The 16,992-nt window shown below is 40.2% G+C and overlaps 1 protein-coding gene across 1 annotated transcript in view; it reads left to right on the top strand.

Annotated features, from left to right (window-relative positions):
• The window catches only part of CDC73 (cell division cycle 73), a 147,241-nt gene that overhangs the window by 112,693 nt on the left and 17,556 nt on the right, over positions 1-16,992 (top strand). The gene's annotated exons all lie outside the window — the stretch shown is intronic.

The following is a 16,992-nucleotide window of genomic DNA, read 5'->3' as shown; positions in this document are numbered from 1 at the left end:
GTCATTGCTTCTCTGAAGCCGCCCAGATCCCCCCCACTTTTCACAATTGGAGTAATCATATCCTTCTACAGCAGCAGCTGCAGAAAGAGACATCTCTGAAACTTAAAAGATTTTCTCTGATGTGTGTAAAGGTATTGCAAAAGGAAGAATCCTAAAAAGATGGGGGAGTAAAGGATCTTCTGTAAAAGCACTGCCCCTCCTCATCTCGATCCTCAAGCCTGTAACAAGCAGGCAAGAGGCAGACTGAAGGGGGGAGTTTGGGTGAGACTGGGCAAATAATGAAACACACATACTCCTCAAACAATTAAAAAAAATGGGAAAGAATCGACAAAAACCTTTCAACTTTCCCATCATATGCATTCAAATTACACAAATCACAACACACACACACACACAACCAGAATAAATGGTGGATGCAGGCATGGCCAGAACCTGCAGCCTCCTAAGGAATAGACTCACACAATCTCTCAACTCTCTTTTCACAACTCAAAACAGTTTCTCAACCTTACATGTACGCACACATTCAGACAGACATATGCTCTCAAAAAGAAAACCGCACACCAACGCCTCAACAGGCTGTTGCCACATGCAATCCATCACAGCCCTGCAGGAACACAGAAGCTCTTCCTCCCTACCTCTCAGCCAGGAGAAAGGAATGCTTTATTAAAAGGGTGATAGCTCCCATCAAGATGAATCTAGCCGCTCCCATGCCTGTTGGAGACAATCCACACTCAACTGCCCTATTGTGATTTAACTCAACTCCCCTCCCCAGAGAGCCTGCGTCTCTCCCGGTCCTTTTCACGGTGAGTTTTCTTCTCTGTTTCTTCTTTGATCAGGGTCCAGCCTGCACCTTGCCTGTCGCCATTGTTTCCCTAGCCCTCTATTCCATGGAATACCTCCTCGACCCAATCTTCTGAGAACTCCCCCTGCCTTCCCCTCTTTGGGGCCGCAAACCTTGAGCTAAAAACAAGGCATTTCATCTTTCCTTTTTTTTTCTCTCTCTCTCCTTCCTCTCTTCCTCCTGGGGTTTCCTGGCAAACACCCTGTTCATTTATGGGCTCTGCCAGCAAACCCCCCAACTTTTGTAGTTTTCTTTCAATATCCTCCCAACTTTTCCCTTTTCTGTCCTATTTCAATAACCATCCTCTGTTCCTCCAATGTCAGGAAGACTGATAACAAAGTCTGAATATCTTGCCACATTGGATTGTGGATTTGCATCAGTCCAATCCACAGACTCTCAACTAAATCACAATCTTTGACACTTCATCCAACCTTCGATCCACATACAGTTGCCAATCCTCAGCTCTCTCACAAACAAGACATACACGGTTATAAAATTTAAACATAAACACGGCAACTGTTTTTGGTTGCTTTCCCATCAACAAAACAAACTTGGGGCCAATGTGCACCTATGGCAGCCCAAGCTATTTTCCAAAGAGACAATAAAAATCAAAACACACAAACAAAAGACATGTGCATGCACAAACACACTCAAAAATAAAATAAAAACTACTAATTTTCAATTCTAATTTACTAGATCTCCCCCCAGGTCCCACCTTTTTTTTTTCCCCCACAACCCCCACATCCTTACCTACCTCTCCCATGGCTTGGATTGTAGGGTGGTGGTGACACTTCAACTTCCTCTTCTCCCAATCCTCTAATTTTGTAATTTCTTCGTAAAGTTCCTAACATCCATTGCATGCAAGGGAACCGTCATCAGACCCACACCACCAGTAGCCAAAGGCACCTATCTAAATGGTGCAGTGATTTCTGGCTGCGTGAACCTTTGGCCGATAGGTGAAAAGGTCCCTTCCCTACAACAATTTTCCATTTTCTTTATTAACTCTTCATTTTCTTCTGTGAGATTTCTGGTTTCCTTTGGAATTCCATTATCCTTTTCAGACCAGGGTTCCATTGGAGGAGCTGTCGTCACTACATTGTAGGGCGGCAAGTCATCCAAGGGATCCCATTTTGACAATTTCATGATTGAGTTGGTTTGTTTTCCTAACCATGCTGCAGCATATCTAAACTCCTCACTTCTCACTTTAGTCTCATTTATAGACAAAGTTCACTAGAACTGGTTTTGAGCATATTTTCAGCATAGGTTAGGCAGCTTATTTCCTTTATTCCTGCCCTTACGGAGATACAGTCTCTTGTCCCCCTGACTACATATCCCACATCCTCAATATACTGACAAGCAAGCTTAGTTTTGCAAGTTACGAGAAAAGCAAGCTTCATTTGGCAATTTACTGAAAAAGCAAGTTCTTTTCTATTGTAGAAATAACTTTTTGCAAAAACAACATTGCGACCCCCCCCCTTTTTCTCACAGTTTCAATAACATTTTACTCTTAAAAAGAGCCACAAGTTAATTGTTTGAGCATGAAAAGACATCTACTTTGAGAAAGATGCCCTGATACAGGTGCTATGCATAGAAAAAATTTAATGTGAACTAAGTGGCTCAAACTGTATTCATATACCTCACTTTGTTGAAAATATACTAACAAATATCCATGGTTTCCATGAACTGTGAACCTCTCTTTGCTAATTCTTAGCCTCATTGCTTATATCTGTTGCTCTGTAGCAAAGATATACAACGTGAGATCCCGAGACCTCCATTTTTTTTAATGTGATAGAAGAAGAAAGTTGTTATATGCATGACTGGAGAGTAAAATTGCCTGTATTTAATACTAAATATTTTTTTAAAAAATAAATAAATAAAACTTAGTTTGCATCCATTACCCACCTTTGAACTGTTACTCGAAGACCTTGTGAGGCCCTTGGCCTAAAAAATGTTCTATATACCTGGTGTACAATTGGTCTGAACAATGCTGAAATGATAAACTAAATTCTGAAGAACATCCAATAAGTAAATGTTGGTCCATATCAGTGTGAAAGTCCTGTGGTATGTAGGAACTGTGAGTTTAAAATAGTTCTTATGATTTCCCAAAAACAACCCACATAATTCTGCTAAATTCAATTAGGAATTCCATGTCCAGAATCTTTTGCTTAAACTTTGCTATGACCTTCTTGTAACTCAAGATTAGCAACACCACAGGAAAATATTATATTATTTATTTTTTATTGCAACTCATAAGCCACTCAGTTCCAGAAAGCTTCTAAACAGCTTTAAAAAATACAAAAAAATGAAATAATAACAAAACATATCAAAACCCCCAAAGCAATCACAAGAGTAAACCCTTATGTGTGGGTATTGAATAGCAATTAGTAAACATTATCAAGTAACTGAATAACATAAACATAATTTGTGAAAAAAACAAAAATAAAATCCATTAGAAGGCAAAGAAAAAAAAAATAAAAACAGATAATAAACCCCCTTGTATTTACCATATATCATAATTATTGCCAATAGTTATAATTAAGATATTTCATAAAATCTGCCCAGAATTTAGAACTGTGGTTCCTGCCTCTTAAGTTTCATTTTTTAAACTTTACCCATAACCTTTTCTAGCATGGCAATTGTGGAATCCTTACACCCTTGCTGAAGAACAGAGCCTATTGTAGCAAAATTTGAGTTAAATACACAATTGTTCAAGTTTGGTCTAGTGGTTAAGGCACCAGGCTAGAAACCAGGAGACTGAGGGTTCTAGTCCCGCCTTAGGCATGAAAGCCGGCTGGGTGACCTTGGGCCAGTCATTCTCTCTCAGCCCAACTCACCTCACAGGGTGGTTGCTCTGGGGAAAATAGGAGGAGGAAGGAGTATTAGGTACGTTCACCACCTTGAGTTATTTATAAAAAATTAAAAAGGCGGGATAGAAAACAAAATCATTACACAATACTACTTATACTGCATTATACAATAAAGTTCTAGCTTACATACAAATTCAACTTAAAGACAGACCTTGGGAACGGAACTCATTCTTAACTGGGGACTACCTGTATTGATTCACTTGCTAGACTGCCTATGGTTTTTATTGCTGGATATTACTATTTTAGCTGTGAACATTAAGTAGGCAGTGTTCTTAATTTATACTTAACGTTCACAACTAAAATAATTTTTGAGCTTGAAATTGTGCAAGTAAATGCCACAACCCTGACTCTGGGAGCATTTAGTTCTTTGTTGGTAATAACACTTTTCTCACCAAAGATTTACCAGAAAAGCCATGGTAGCTAGTCTCCTATTCATTGCTCTATCTGTTCTTTATTGAAAAGTTGCATATTGCTATAAAAGTCTTCTATTAAGGTTACAGCTTCTGAAAAGTTTTATTTGACCCTCAACTAAATTGATTCTTCTGCTCTATGTATGTTATTAAAGGTGTTAAAGGGAAAGTGTTATTTCCCAAAGCTATATATTTATTTCTCTGAAGCTGAAGTATTGTTTTAATAAAAACATGTTATTAATCTTTGTATTTTTAGGGAAAAATGTGGATGGAAGAACCATTGATTTGTAAAGTTGCCTGATACAATTTCCATTTGGATCCATTGTTTATATGGAGACTCACCATACTGTTAATTCCCAAAGGCTTTCTAAAACGCCCAGATGTTGGTAGCGAACAGGGCTGGTGCTGACCTGACCTTGCTCCAAAGCATTGCAGAACATCAACCATGCACTGTTCCCAAGAAGATCAGTAATTGTTGGCCAGAGTTAGAGAGGCTAGGCCTCATGATGGAAAGCTGCAGAATAGTTTTAGAACTGCTGGAAGGTATTCTGCACCTCTGGAATAGAAGAAAAAACATGTTAGTGGATGAGATTCTTTGGATGTTTTGTGAGGTATATGGGATGTAAAACCTGTGATTGGAACATAAAACGTAACAATTCAAAGTATGCCACTTGTTTAATGCTATGCCCTGTGATATGCCAAGTCAGTTTTCCTAATTGTTTGGCAAAATGCACAGCCTTGGTTTTCTCAAAATGGATGTGTAGTGTATATCACTGCTCTCTTTTAATCTCCTGAGGTCTGGGAGACTACATTATCTGTGTAGAGAGACTTTGGATTTATGCCAAAGGGCTCCCCTAGATATAGACTGGAAAGTTGTTTAAAATCTGTGAAGGCAGCATACAAAGCTGCTTTAGATGACTATATTTTCAGATAGTAAAGCACTAAACCCTGATCCAGAGTGGATCTGCCTGATATGAAACCTCATTGCTCAACTCAAAGACAGTTTCCTTTTCCAGCAAGTCTAGGAATTAGGGTGGGCAGCACTGTATCGTGCTGACCCGCCTCCTTTCTTCAGGCTCGATTCCAGTTGTTCATGTTCAGGGAGGAGAGATCCCTCCCTTGGCCCCTACTATGTGGGGTGCCGCAGGGTTCAGTGCTCCTTCCCCTCCTATTCAACATCTACATGAGACTTCTGAGTGAGCTCATCCATCGCCGTGGGGAGAGGTGATGAATGAGGATGAGCTTATATATCTCTGCCAAATTTAGCAATGCTGTGAATGGCTTATCCCGGTGCCTGGAGGCTGTGAGGGTCTGGATGGGGAACAACAGGCTTCAACTGAACTCTGGCAAGATTGAATGGCTTTACGTTTTGGGGCCTGCCAATTCTAGGACTATGCCATCTTTAGTGCTGGATAGGGTTGCACTGCCCCAGACCAACCTGGTGTGCAATCTGGGGGTCCTCTTGGACTCATGATTCCTGCTCAAAGAGCAGGTGGCAGTCGTAGCTAGGAGGGCCTTTGCACAGCTTTGTGTTGTGTGCCAGTTGCACCCGCTCCTGGTCACCTCCCAGTTGGAGAGTAATGTGCTCTTGAAGACTATCCAGAAGTTTCAGCTGATGCAGAATGCAGCGATGTGGGCAGTTACATGTGCCTCTAGAACACCTCTGCTCCGTGAGCTGCACAGTTGTCAGTCTGCTTCTGGGTCCAATTCAAGGTGCTGTTTTTGTCCTTTAAAGCGCTTTAAAGGTCCCAGAAGATGGGCCTTCTCCACTGTGGCACCCACCTTATGGAATATTCTCCCCCCCCCAAAGTGAAGAAGTCCCTCAAGACCTGGTTATGTCATCAGGCTTGGGGGTCCCAGGGGACCAGTGAGATCTTGAGGTGTCTCCATTATTACTGTTAACATCAGCTAGGATTGCTGTCTCTCTCTTTAGAGCAGTAACAAATTGCATCCCAACCTGATCTGAACTCAGTCCCACTCCAGAAAAAAAATTATCCCACTTTTAATTCTATTGGAAGTAGTCTCATAAATTGTTTTTACAATTACAGCTAAGTGATGTAGGTAGCATATTTCTCCATATTGATTTCATTTTTCCAGACAGAAAGTAAGCCACCTAAATGCTAATGCACAGAGAATAAGGCAATGGGGGGTGAGAAATTTTCTTCCACTGGGATAACAGAAACTAAAATGAAGTTGTGACTTCCTTTTAGAGAAGAGGGACTTCCTTTAACCCAGTATATTTCTTGGTTTTAAGGAGACAAGAAACAGCTGTATAATATTTTCATTGTTTTGCTGAGTATTCCATCCTGTTGAGAACAATGGGTCTTAAAATCTATGGTGATATTAAAAGAAAACTGTCATGAGTACTGATGGCGAGCAGGAGGGGGCCTCTATCCAGGGGGGAAAACTCATGTGTAGTACTGAGGAATTAAGCAGCCATTCAAAGAGACACAGATCAGGCCCGCCTTAACTTCTGGGGGTTATCTGTCTGGGTTTTCCCACGCTTCTTCAGTTTGTTAGGATTCTGTCTTATGTAGCAGTAATAAACACTAGAGACCTACTCCTCGTCTCAGCGTGATTCCTGACTGTTAGAACAACAACAAAGGGGGGAGAGAGAGAGAGAGAGAGAGAGATTCATTCATTCATTTATTTATTTATTTTCTATTCCGCCTTAGAGGTATTTTATAAATACCTCTAGGTGGCGAACATACCTAATGCACCTTCCTCCTCCTATTTTCCCTACAACAACAACCCTGTGTGGTGAGTTGGGCTGAAAGAGACCAACTGGCCCAAGGTCACCCAGCCAGCTTTCATGCCTAAGGCGGGACTAGAATTCTCAGTCTCCTGGTTTCTAGCCCATTGGCTTAACCTCTAGACCAGACTGGCTCTCTAATATGGTCTAATATGATCTTGGGAGCAGCAGTCTTCATTCAGATACAATATAAAAGTTTTGCCTCCTGGTTAACTTCTAATTATTCTAGTAGTTGTTCCAGATGGCAGAAGGAGCCAAGCAGCAGTCGGTTTCACATTCTGCATAGGCACAGTGCTTCTAAATGATAAACCAGGATTCTCCAGAATTCTTTGTAATTGTGTGCAAACACCTGGATTGCTTTTCCAGTAAGCAAGATGAAAGCATCATGTTGACCTTGCAGAGATTGATTTCCCAACCACTAGTTGCAGTTTTCATAGTTTAACACTGCCCTCTCATAAAATTGTGTAATTTGGAATCTTTTCCAAATTAACATAAACTAAATACTTGCATTTAAACCTTGATTGTTTTATTAGTTCATCAGATTTACATCCACTTTTCATTCAGAGCTCAAGGCATTGCACTCCCTTTTTTACACTAAAAAAACCAACCCTGTGGGCTGGGCTGGGTAGAGAGAGAGAGAGCCTGGCCCAAAGTTGTCCAGTAAGCTTCTATGACTGAGAGTGAACTAGAACCTAGGCCTCCCCATTGCCCAACACCTCAACCATGATAGCAAAATACTGACCCATCTGGATCCCTGCTTCTGTGTTTGTTGCTTGAAAACCTGGTTATGAAAATGTATCTGCCATCTAAAAGCAATGGTGCAACCTTTGTATTGTTTGGTTTGATACGTCTTTTATGAGAGTTTAAAAAGTAAACAGGGAAATCTGCATTTAAACTTCTAGGTTGTTTGGGTATCATTTGGTCAATAGTACAAAATAATTACAAGATTTGTCTATGCTTTCGTCCAAGAACGTGCTGACTTCACTATAAAACAGTTGACTCCCTCCCCAACATATAAACACAGTGACAGTTTAAAGATGGCCACAAGTGTCGCTGTTGTCTTTAATTTTCTTTCCAGCAAGTTGAATGCATTGTTCACATTCGCATTTGTTGATATGCTGCAAACAAATACAGCTGTATTTACTATGAAGATTCATGCTGTGGAGTTGAATAGATCAAGGATCAATTAAATCTTTTATTTGGAGATCTTCAAGTCTCTGCCTTCCCTCTATTAATTAAGATTTGCCTCCTGTGTGGTAAATAAAACAAAGCAAAACTGTATTGGCAAGGAATAGCCTTGTTTTTTTATAAGTCCCCAAAATATATATGTTTCTATCTCAAAATCGTTTATGTGTATTTTTTTTTTAATCTTAGCCCTGCACAATTAAGACATTTTAGTATAATTAAGGATTGCTATTTGTGATGCCTTCTAAAATCTCTAAAGCAGATGAAATATCCTGGTGCTCTATCTTACCTAGCATTGCAAATAATATGCTGTGGTAACTAGAAAGCACTTAGCAAATTGGTTCTCTCTCCGTATTTTAATAGGAGTAATCAAAATATAGGGGGGAAGAGAATGAGTTTGCGCACACATATTCACTTCTTGTCTCTTAATCATGGTATAGTTGACATTGGGACACCATCGTAGGTTCTGATGGGTAGCATCTCCCAAAACAGCCTACACGGTCTAGACTGCAGTGTGCCATTGGCAGAGATCACGGACACTATAGATAGTGTTTATGAGAGAAGCAGCCAAAATGTTAACTGTTTAACCAAGTGAAAAATTCTGTGTCTTACCAGAGAGGTACAGATTTCTGTTATTTTAATGGTAGAAACATCATCCCATTTCCAGTGTAAATTTGTTATAATAAGTATTCTTCAACTGTTTTTTTTAACCAAATACTTCTTCTGGACTGCCCTGTGTAATATTTATATTGTAGTATTCTGACATCTGTTTTGCACTCTGATTAAAACTAAGAGTGAACTTTTATCATACATAACTTTTCATGACATATATAAAGCAGTGGATAAATCTTTAGAGTCATAATTTGTTGTTCTGTTGGTAATGAAGAAAATATTGCTCAGATCCTGTGACTTTTCTCCTGATTTCACATTGCAGAGAATGGCAGAAATGAGCAATCCAGAAATGACCAGAAATAACTGGTCTCTTGCTCGTGACCTTTTCACTGGCATCTGGTTAGACACTATGGAAACAAAATGGAGGACTAGATGGCCTGTTGGTGTAATACTCTGTAGCTTATATTATGTTTATATCTGTATAATTATATTGCAATCACATCTCCCCATGTAAATTTTATATAACCTTAAGAATTAAGCCCTTGCAGTACATATTGGAATAAATATGGATTGCATACTACTTCACATGTTAGAGAATAGCTTTCATATGAGAGCCAGTTTGGTGTAGTGGTTAAAGCATCCAGCTAGAAACTGGGAGACTGTGAGTTCTAGTCCTGCCTTAGGCACAAAGCCAGCTGGGTGACCTTGGGCCAGTCACTCTCTCTCAGCCCTAGGAAGGAGGCATTGGCAAACCACTTCTGAAATACCTTTTCAAGAAAACCGCAGGGACTTGTCCAGGCAGTCTCCGAGAGTCGAACATGATTGATCGGATAAAAAAAAGCTTTTATAACTGTGAAATATTCTTTTCCTTCTTCCCTGCTTTCTCCCCAAGCTAATATCTTCCTGGGATAGGTCAATAAATTTGAACAATTTTTGAACTCTGCTTTTTAGACATAGATTATTGTTCCTCTCAATACTATTGTATACCCATAGTACACAATATAACGATATTTTTGCCTCTTTGGAGTAAAATGAAGTGAATAGTGTATCAAGGGGAAATGAATGTTATTTAATCATGTTCTGTGAAATTGGGCCAAAGAAGTGAAATAACAAAGGTGCACTATAAAACCACAAAAGCTGCTTCCATATCTTTATAAGAAAAAACTGATTTTAGCCATTATACATACTAGTTATATTGGAGAGAGTTTTCGTTTAAAAACATTCTCTCTGACAATATTCTAAAAGTATAATTTCCTGTATGCTTTACTGCTTTGTCCCCAAAAAAAGATTTAAGCAAACAAAAACCTATGGTTTCTTAGATGCACATTGGCTTTCTAAGATCTGAATCCTGTCTTTATCTTTTTAAAGAAAGCAAACTTGCAAGAAATGTATCTGAGCAGCATGTATATAGAAACCAGTTTCTGTTTTGTAGGGAGTGTAGTGCTATAAGATGTTGAAGCACTTTCTCTCAAGTTTCTAGACATTCCATTCTACCTTCTATTCCCTCCTCCCATCCTTTTCCTGGTTTTCCTTTCTGCTGATCAGCAGTCAATTAATATCCCTTGTTAAGTTTTCCCATTCTGTTTTGAAGTAGAAACATGTTCTACTTTTGTGATCTTGAAGGGAACTAGAAACTTCATGCTCAATTTCCATTTATTTCTATAGACAGCTCTTTGCCTTCATGATTGTGACACTCTTCCTCCTTGCTGCTGGCATAAGTTTCTGTCTAGCTTAGGAGCACTTAGTTGTCACCTCGTTCAGTTCATGCAACATTGGCTGAAAGAATAGCCTCAGGCTTCCATTCATCCTCCCTTCCATAATTCTGCCAGTGCCATGGAGATGGAGCTAGACTGCTGTGAGCATTGCCAGAAACTGATATTGAATGTCTAATGACAAAAGGAAACTGGTTGCAATTTATGTGGCTTCTTCTGCACCTGAACCAAGTGGACAGAAAATAAGATTGGATTTTGGATACCTGTATTACTGTTTCATGAACTGCACCATGAAGTCCTCTCAAAACAACACTTTTTAAGAGGAATAGAATTTATGCATCTAACACAAATGTTGGGAGAACTTATATGTTGTATCCCCTATAATTGATCATTAATGCAGATTATCTTCTTAACTTATAGTTACATTGGCAGAGGTGTCTTGAGAAAAACTTGGAAAAATATTGCCAGACATCCAATCTGTTGGATTTATATGCCACTGAAGTAGACGTTCATTGTAATATATTTTCTTAAACAAATGCTGCCAGACTGGTATTGGAGTTCCCTCTCCTATGGGCATTTCACGCTCCTAGAACATAATTTCGGAAGACTCAGGTTTCACAGCCCCCATGGCAACCATGGCCTTCTCCCAGGTAATCTCAGATCCAACACACAGAGGTAGAGACACAAATTAGATTTCTTTGTCTCGGATCTGCTGGTACATGTTCTGGATATGAAGACATTAAATTAAATTTCTTGTTCTAGCATATTGGTTCTTGGCCTAGGTGAGATTTACTGCCTCCTAAGATCTCCTCAGATTCAGATGAATTCCAAGGCATGCTTTTCTCAATGGTCCAATGGGCAGTTCTGTTGAGTGCTTGGTTGTCTTCTGGAATTGGAAGGCAGTTCAGGCCCTTGACACAATTGCCTCTGAGTGGCCTCTGTCAGTTAATTCTGGAGATCATTTTGTTTTCTGAGAAACTCTGAGGGTAAAGCAACAGAATGACATCTGGAGCACTAGTGGAGGAGAATGAAAAGTGAATCTGAGCACAAATTCAGCCCTACAGTGTAGTGATGACAGAGAAGCATCAGTGTTTCTCCATTGTAATTGGGTCAGACAGAAGTCATACAGTGGCACTGATCAGGCTGCACACTTCTTTTAGGTGACGCTATCTTTTTGCATAACACTTTACAAGCAGAAACCTTTGTCAGAGTTTTGAATTCAGGGCCTGAATTGATGACTGTGGCAGAATCTTGTACTATTAAATGAGATTCCTTTTGGCCTGCAGACTCTGATGAAATGGATAAGACCTGTGACTTAGAACTATGCCCCTCCTGACTCCTTCAGGGAATGAACAGGTAATGGTCAGTATCTCATTAGAGGAGGGAATGATGTCAACAGCCTTGAAGGAGACTCCGGTATGTTTCCTTCAAGCAACATACCTGCTTCCCAAGGAATCTTTCCTGGACCTGGCCATATTAGATGCCTATCACCCAGTCTCCAACTTCCTGTTTTGGGATAAGATTGTTGAAACAGCAGTGGGGCATTAGTTGCAGAGTACCCTGGAGGAATTAGATTTTCTAGACCCTTTCCTATCAAGTTAAGGCCAGGGTATACATCAGAACTTGAATGGGGGAGTGTATCCCTGTGGTTCTCTTAGATACCTTGGAATCATTCAACACTATAGACCATGGCAACCTTCTGGACCTTCTGCAAGGGTTGGGGATTGGAGGTACTGTTTCATGATGGGTTTTGTTCCTTCCTGAGCAGTTGATTTGGGGGGGGGGAGTAGAGGTTAGCCTGGTGGGCACTGTTTGTGGCATGCTGCAGGGATTAGTCCTTCCCCCCACTTTCCAAATATACATGAAACCACTAGGAGAGGTTAGAGAGTATTAATAATACGAGCCCCTTGAGGTAGGCTAAAACAGGAAACAGATACTGCAAGGATTAGAGGAATGTTATTTTATTGTTATAGGGTATAATTGTCATGAGCACTGATAGTGAGCGGGAGGGGGCCCCTATCCAGGGGGGAAAACGCATGCGTAGTAACGAGGAATTGAGCAGTCATTCAAAGAGACACAGAACAGACCCGCCTTGACTTTTGGGGTTTATCTGTATGGGTTTTCTCACGCTTCTTCAGTTTGTTAGGATTTTCTGTCTAATATAGCAGTAATAAAACACTAGAGACTTACTCCTCGTCTCAGCATGGTTCCTGCTTGTTAGGACAATAATAGCAGTTTCTCTCTGCCCCCTCTTATACCAAATAGAATCAAGGGAGGGTTATTTTGAGTTTCTATCTCACACTTTCCCAGGACGGAATTGACTTTTATTTTCTTTAATGGCTTCTGCCATTGACTTTCACCAAAGTTATGTTCACATTCCTCTACACCATGCGGCTGATGCTGAACAGCTGGATGGAGAAGTGGAGGTTGTGGTTGGGGAGGTCAGTATTGGTTGGTGCACCAGTAGCAGCCCTACTTGGAGCAAGAGGGCCTGGCAGTGGTAGCTCATATATCACTGCATGACTACTGTAGATTGCTGCAATGCATTCTGTATGGTACCACATTTGCAAACAACTTGGAAATTGCTTTGTGCAAAATTCAGCTGCCTGTTTATTGATGGACGAGAACCACCATAGCCATGTAATACATGTGCTACAGTCCCTGTTCTTCTCTGGTGTTGTTCTCTATTTTATGGAACAGCCTCCCTTTTGAAGTTAGGCTGGCATCCACCTGGAGGACATTCTGGAAGTTGGTTAAAAAGCAACTTTTCCAGAAGGTGTTTGGAGAATAACCAGTTTGGTGTTTGTAATTTTTTTTGGAGGTAAATGCCTTGGAGATTATAGCAGCAGACAGACAGACAGACAGACAGACAGAATGCCTGTCTGTATTTGCCTTGCACAAATGAGAAATTTTCAGCTGGTTGATATGACCAGAAATGGAGCACATTGGCAATTGCTAAAATACTTCATAATGCTTAACTTATACTAGTGAATATGTATGCATGCATGTTCCCAAACTCTGTCTGTCTGCCTGTCTAAAACTATATCACTACATAATCTATGCAAATAATAAAGCACACTTTTACTGTAATCCCTCTTCAAAGATGTTTAGGAGAGTGTGATAGGTAGCATTTGGGCTTTTCTTAAATCTTGGGATCTGACATCAGTTTGTGTTCCTTTGGTTTCTCTTCATAGCTTTTGTCACAATCCAAAACATGATAGTACCTGGCAGGCTAATCCAATTATATCTGTAAATCTCCTCCAAGGTTGTTACAACTGCTAGGTACCTTCTTTTTTCAATGCCATTTTAAGGGGGAGAGACATTGTGGACCACATCCAGTGTTATACAGATTTAAGCTTGCACAGTGGGATTTACCCTCACTCTCTGCCCCTGTGCTTCTTGTATACTTACTTTTTTTCCCCCCCATATCTTAGTCTTTGGGGATAAATTAGAGGAATTGAAAGCAAAAATCCATTAGATGCCATTGTATCAGTGGCATGACATTATTAGAAAAATCCAGTGAGTTATACCATTCTTTGTAAATGTAACTGATTTTCTGCAGCAGTGTAGATTCAAATGCTTTCATCTGTCTATTGACTTTGGCACTAGAATGCATTTTTCAAGTGGCCCTTTATTCCCATATGTTTTGGACCATGTGGCATAATATAAGTCAGAAGAAAATAATTATAGTTTAATGGAAGAGCACCTTCTCACCAAATGCCAAATGTATATTGTACAAATGCTTTTTTATATGTAATTTGTATTAGAAATTTTCACAGAGATAAAAGATAAACATGAAATAATATAAAGTAAGATTATAGAAAAGAAAAATAAAGTGTGAGATGAGAAATTAAGAAAAGTGATTAAGAAATATGAGTAGAAAAAAAGAAAAGATATATAAAGAAGTGATTTCAGGTCTTCTTTCCAGCAGTTACAAACAAACCTATCCTCTCTCCTACCTCATTAAAGGTACATATACTGTACAAATGCTTTTAATATGGCTTAAGGTTTTTTTTCTGGTTCTTTATGACAAATTTGCCTGAAGTGTAAATCATTTTTTTCTGAATAAGCTTACAGTAATCAGTGGCAAAGTTTATTCGAAAGGTAAACAGCAGAAAAGCAAAAAGCAATTGAGTACCTAGCAATTCACAGTGAGAATCTGATCTCTTATGTACAGTATTTCTTTTTTATCCCCTAATTTTCCCCTACATACTATAATTTCTCTTCTTTCTCCAATAAATTACTTGAAAGATTTAGAGCAAAACCAAGGATTGTCTGGTTTTGAAAGTTGTGGCCATCAGATAGATGTAGACATTTTAATGGATTATCCTACAGTAAAGCCAGAACATTCTGCATTGGAATATCTCCCACTTGCTACAGAGGCAAAGCAGGAAGAGTCTGAAAATGCTTCCTAGGGAATGTATAACACCATCCCTGGTTTTGGCCTTGCTTTGTGCCAAAGTGTACGTATGGCCGTCAGCTCTGCTCTCCCTTTACAGATCTCCACCTATTCTATCTGGCTTCTTCTCCCTTTCCTTTTGTTTTACCCCCATGCCATTCTGACATGAACCTGGAAATGCTGGAGGATCTTTCCTACCCTTGGGACCAAGCCAGTGGCTAACCCCCGTAGCATACCCACATGTCCTTTTGCCTCCTGCCGTAGCCACCCAGAGTCACTTGCTGAGATGGGCAGCTATAGAAATTGAATGAATAAATAAATAATCTCAAGAGATGCCATCCACAAGCTGTTTGACTTACCTAATCACTGGAGAGCCTGTCTCCTCTCCTCTGGGATGCTTGATGGCCAGATAATGGAGGAAATAGAAACTGGCAGTGCCAAGTGCTTCATCTCCCCCGTGGCCTCCTCCAAACTTTAACTGGCTTTGCCAGGCAATTTCTTTTCTTAAAGTTTCCACTGCCTTCTGCTTTCCAGAAATGTTGGGGAAGGTCATAGCATCTTGAATGGGCTGCAGCCTCTGTGGATTATGCTCACACCAATGACCAGCCACCCTATAGTGGCAAAAGTAGGCAAAAAGGGAATGAGGAGGGGGAAGGGAAATGCCATTGCTCCCTATCAACCCCCTCCTTCTCAGAGGCTTCTTGCCCAGTTCCTCACTGCACACATCAAGACACAAGCCACCATCACAGGGAAAAGAACCAAATATCCAAGTGATTCAGTCCCCATCCCTGATTGCACATGATTCAGACACCTTTGTTCAGGACCAGATTGGGAAGAAAGTGTAATGGTATGTGAGAATGACCTTGTGAGACGGGGTGAAGAGATGCTGCCTAGGGAATGGTTGGATAAGAGAGAGGATAGCCCACAGTTGCATAGTGGGTAGAGCAAGAGGCTCAGAAGGGATCCTCCGTAGGTTCTTGGGCTTTAAAGATGACAGGAGAATTGTATTATCAGACTTGCAAGATTGATGTCAGCCTTACCAGGTAGACCAGGCAGGAAACACGACCAGATAAGCTAATTCTCCTTTATTGTAAAGCTACATTAACAGAATCTTGCAAGTATGAAAGTACTTGCTACATCTACATCTTAACTTTCCCTGCACTAAACTATTAGGACAGCAGTACTCATTGATTTCATTCAAAAGGCAGAGTCGAGTTTGGCTATGGGGACAGAGCAAGTTTATGCTGGCATACTTTGTGCTGCCTCACAGGCTGGGGGACAGCAGTTAACCAGTTGAACCTGTTTTGAGCTGGATTCCTTACTTGTGTTCATTTATTCAGAGTAGAATATAGTGGATGTTGCTATATAGATTGTGGCATATGTTGCATGGGAGAATGAAGAAATATATGTTCCCCTGATACAGTGAGTGACTTTACTGGGCCCTGTAATATTGTTGTCAATGTAGATAGGGGCCAGAGTTGGAATCTAGCTTTCTCATTCCAGTGAAGGATAACTAGATAATCTCTGGGTATAAAGTGCCAGAATGGAGGATGCTAGTTGGGCTTCAAACAGTCCCCATTCTTCCTCTGTCATCAAGGGTTATCTCATACATAAACTTGCCATTTTGAGTCTTTGGGGATTGAGTGGCATATAAATTATAATGTGTAAGTAAGTATAACTTAAACAAAAACTGTGTTTGGGTGCTACGTACAGTAATATTTGTTATGCTCTATCATGCAAGATAGGCAAAATATTCATCACTCTGAGGGGATGTGTCCAACACCCCCCCCCCCTCCAAGTTATAAGAGTGAAATCCTCCTTGCAATTTTTGGATTTGATGTGCAACTGTTTGCACAGGCATGGATATGGATTTCAAGGGCACAGATTTTGTAGTAGGTCTACTATGCCCCTGCACTATCCATACCTCAGGACTGTTTTGGCTGTCCTGAGACTGTGTCAAGAGTTTTGCCAATACAGATACTATAGCAGAACTTTTTCTAGCAGCAAAGCTGGATTTCCATCAAATAACTAATTATAGCCTCTCAACCAGCAGCTTTTCATTATTGGATTATACCCTAAAACACCTATTTTCTTCATTTAGTCCCCATTTTTCGACACAGGCAGGCATCAGCAGTTGAGGTAGTAAACAGTGTCCTGGAGTAATGCACATGCTGGACTTTAGGCAATCATGTACTTATTTTTAAACACCAAAAT

The sequence above is a fragment of the Candoia aspera genome, chromosome 3, assembly GCF_035149785.1.
Source record: "Candoia aspera isolate rCanAsp1 chromosome 3, rCanAsp1.hap2, whole genome shotgun sequence".
In the NCBI taxonomy this organism is placed as follows: Eukaryota; Metazoa; Chordata; class Lepidosauria; order Squamata; family Boidae; genus Candoia; species Candoia aspera.
This window is presented reverse-complemented; position numbering and strand designations above follow the sequence as displayed.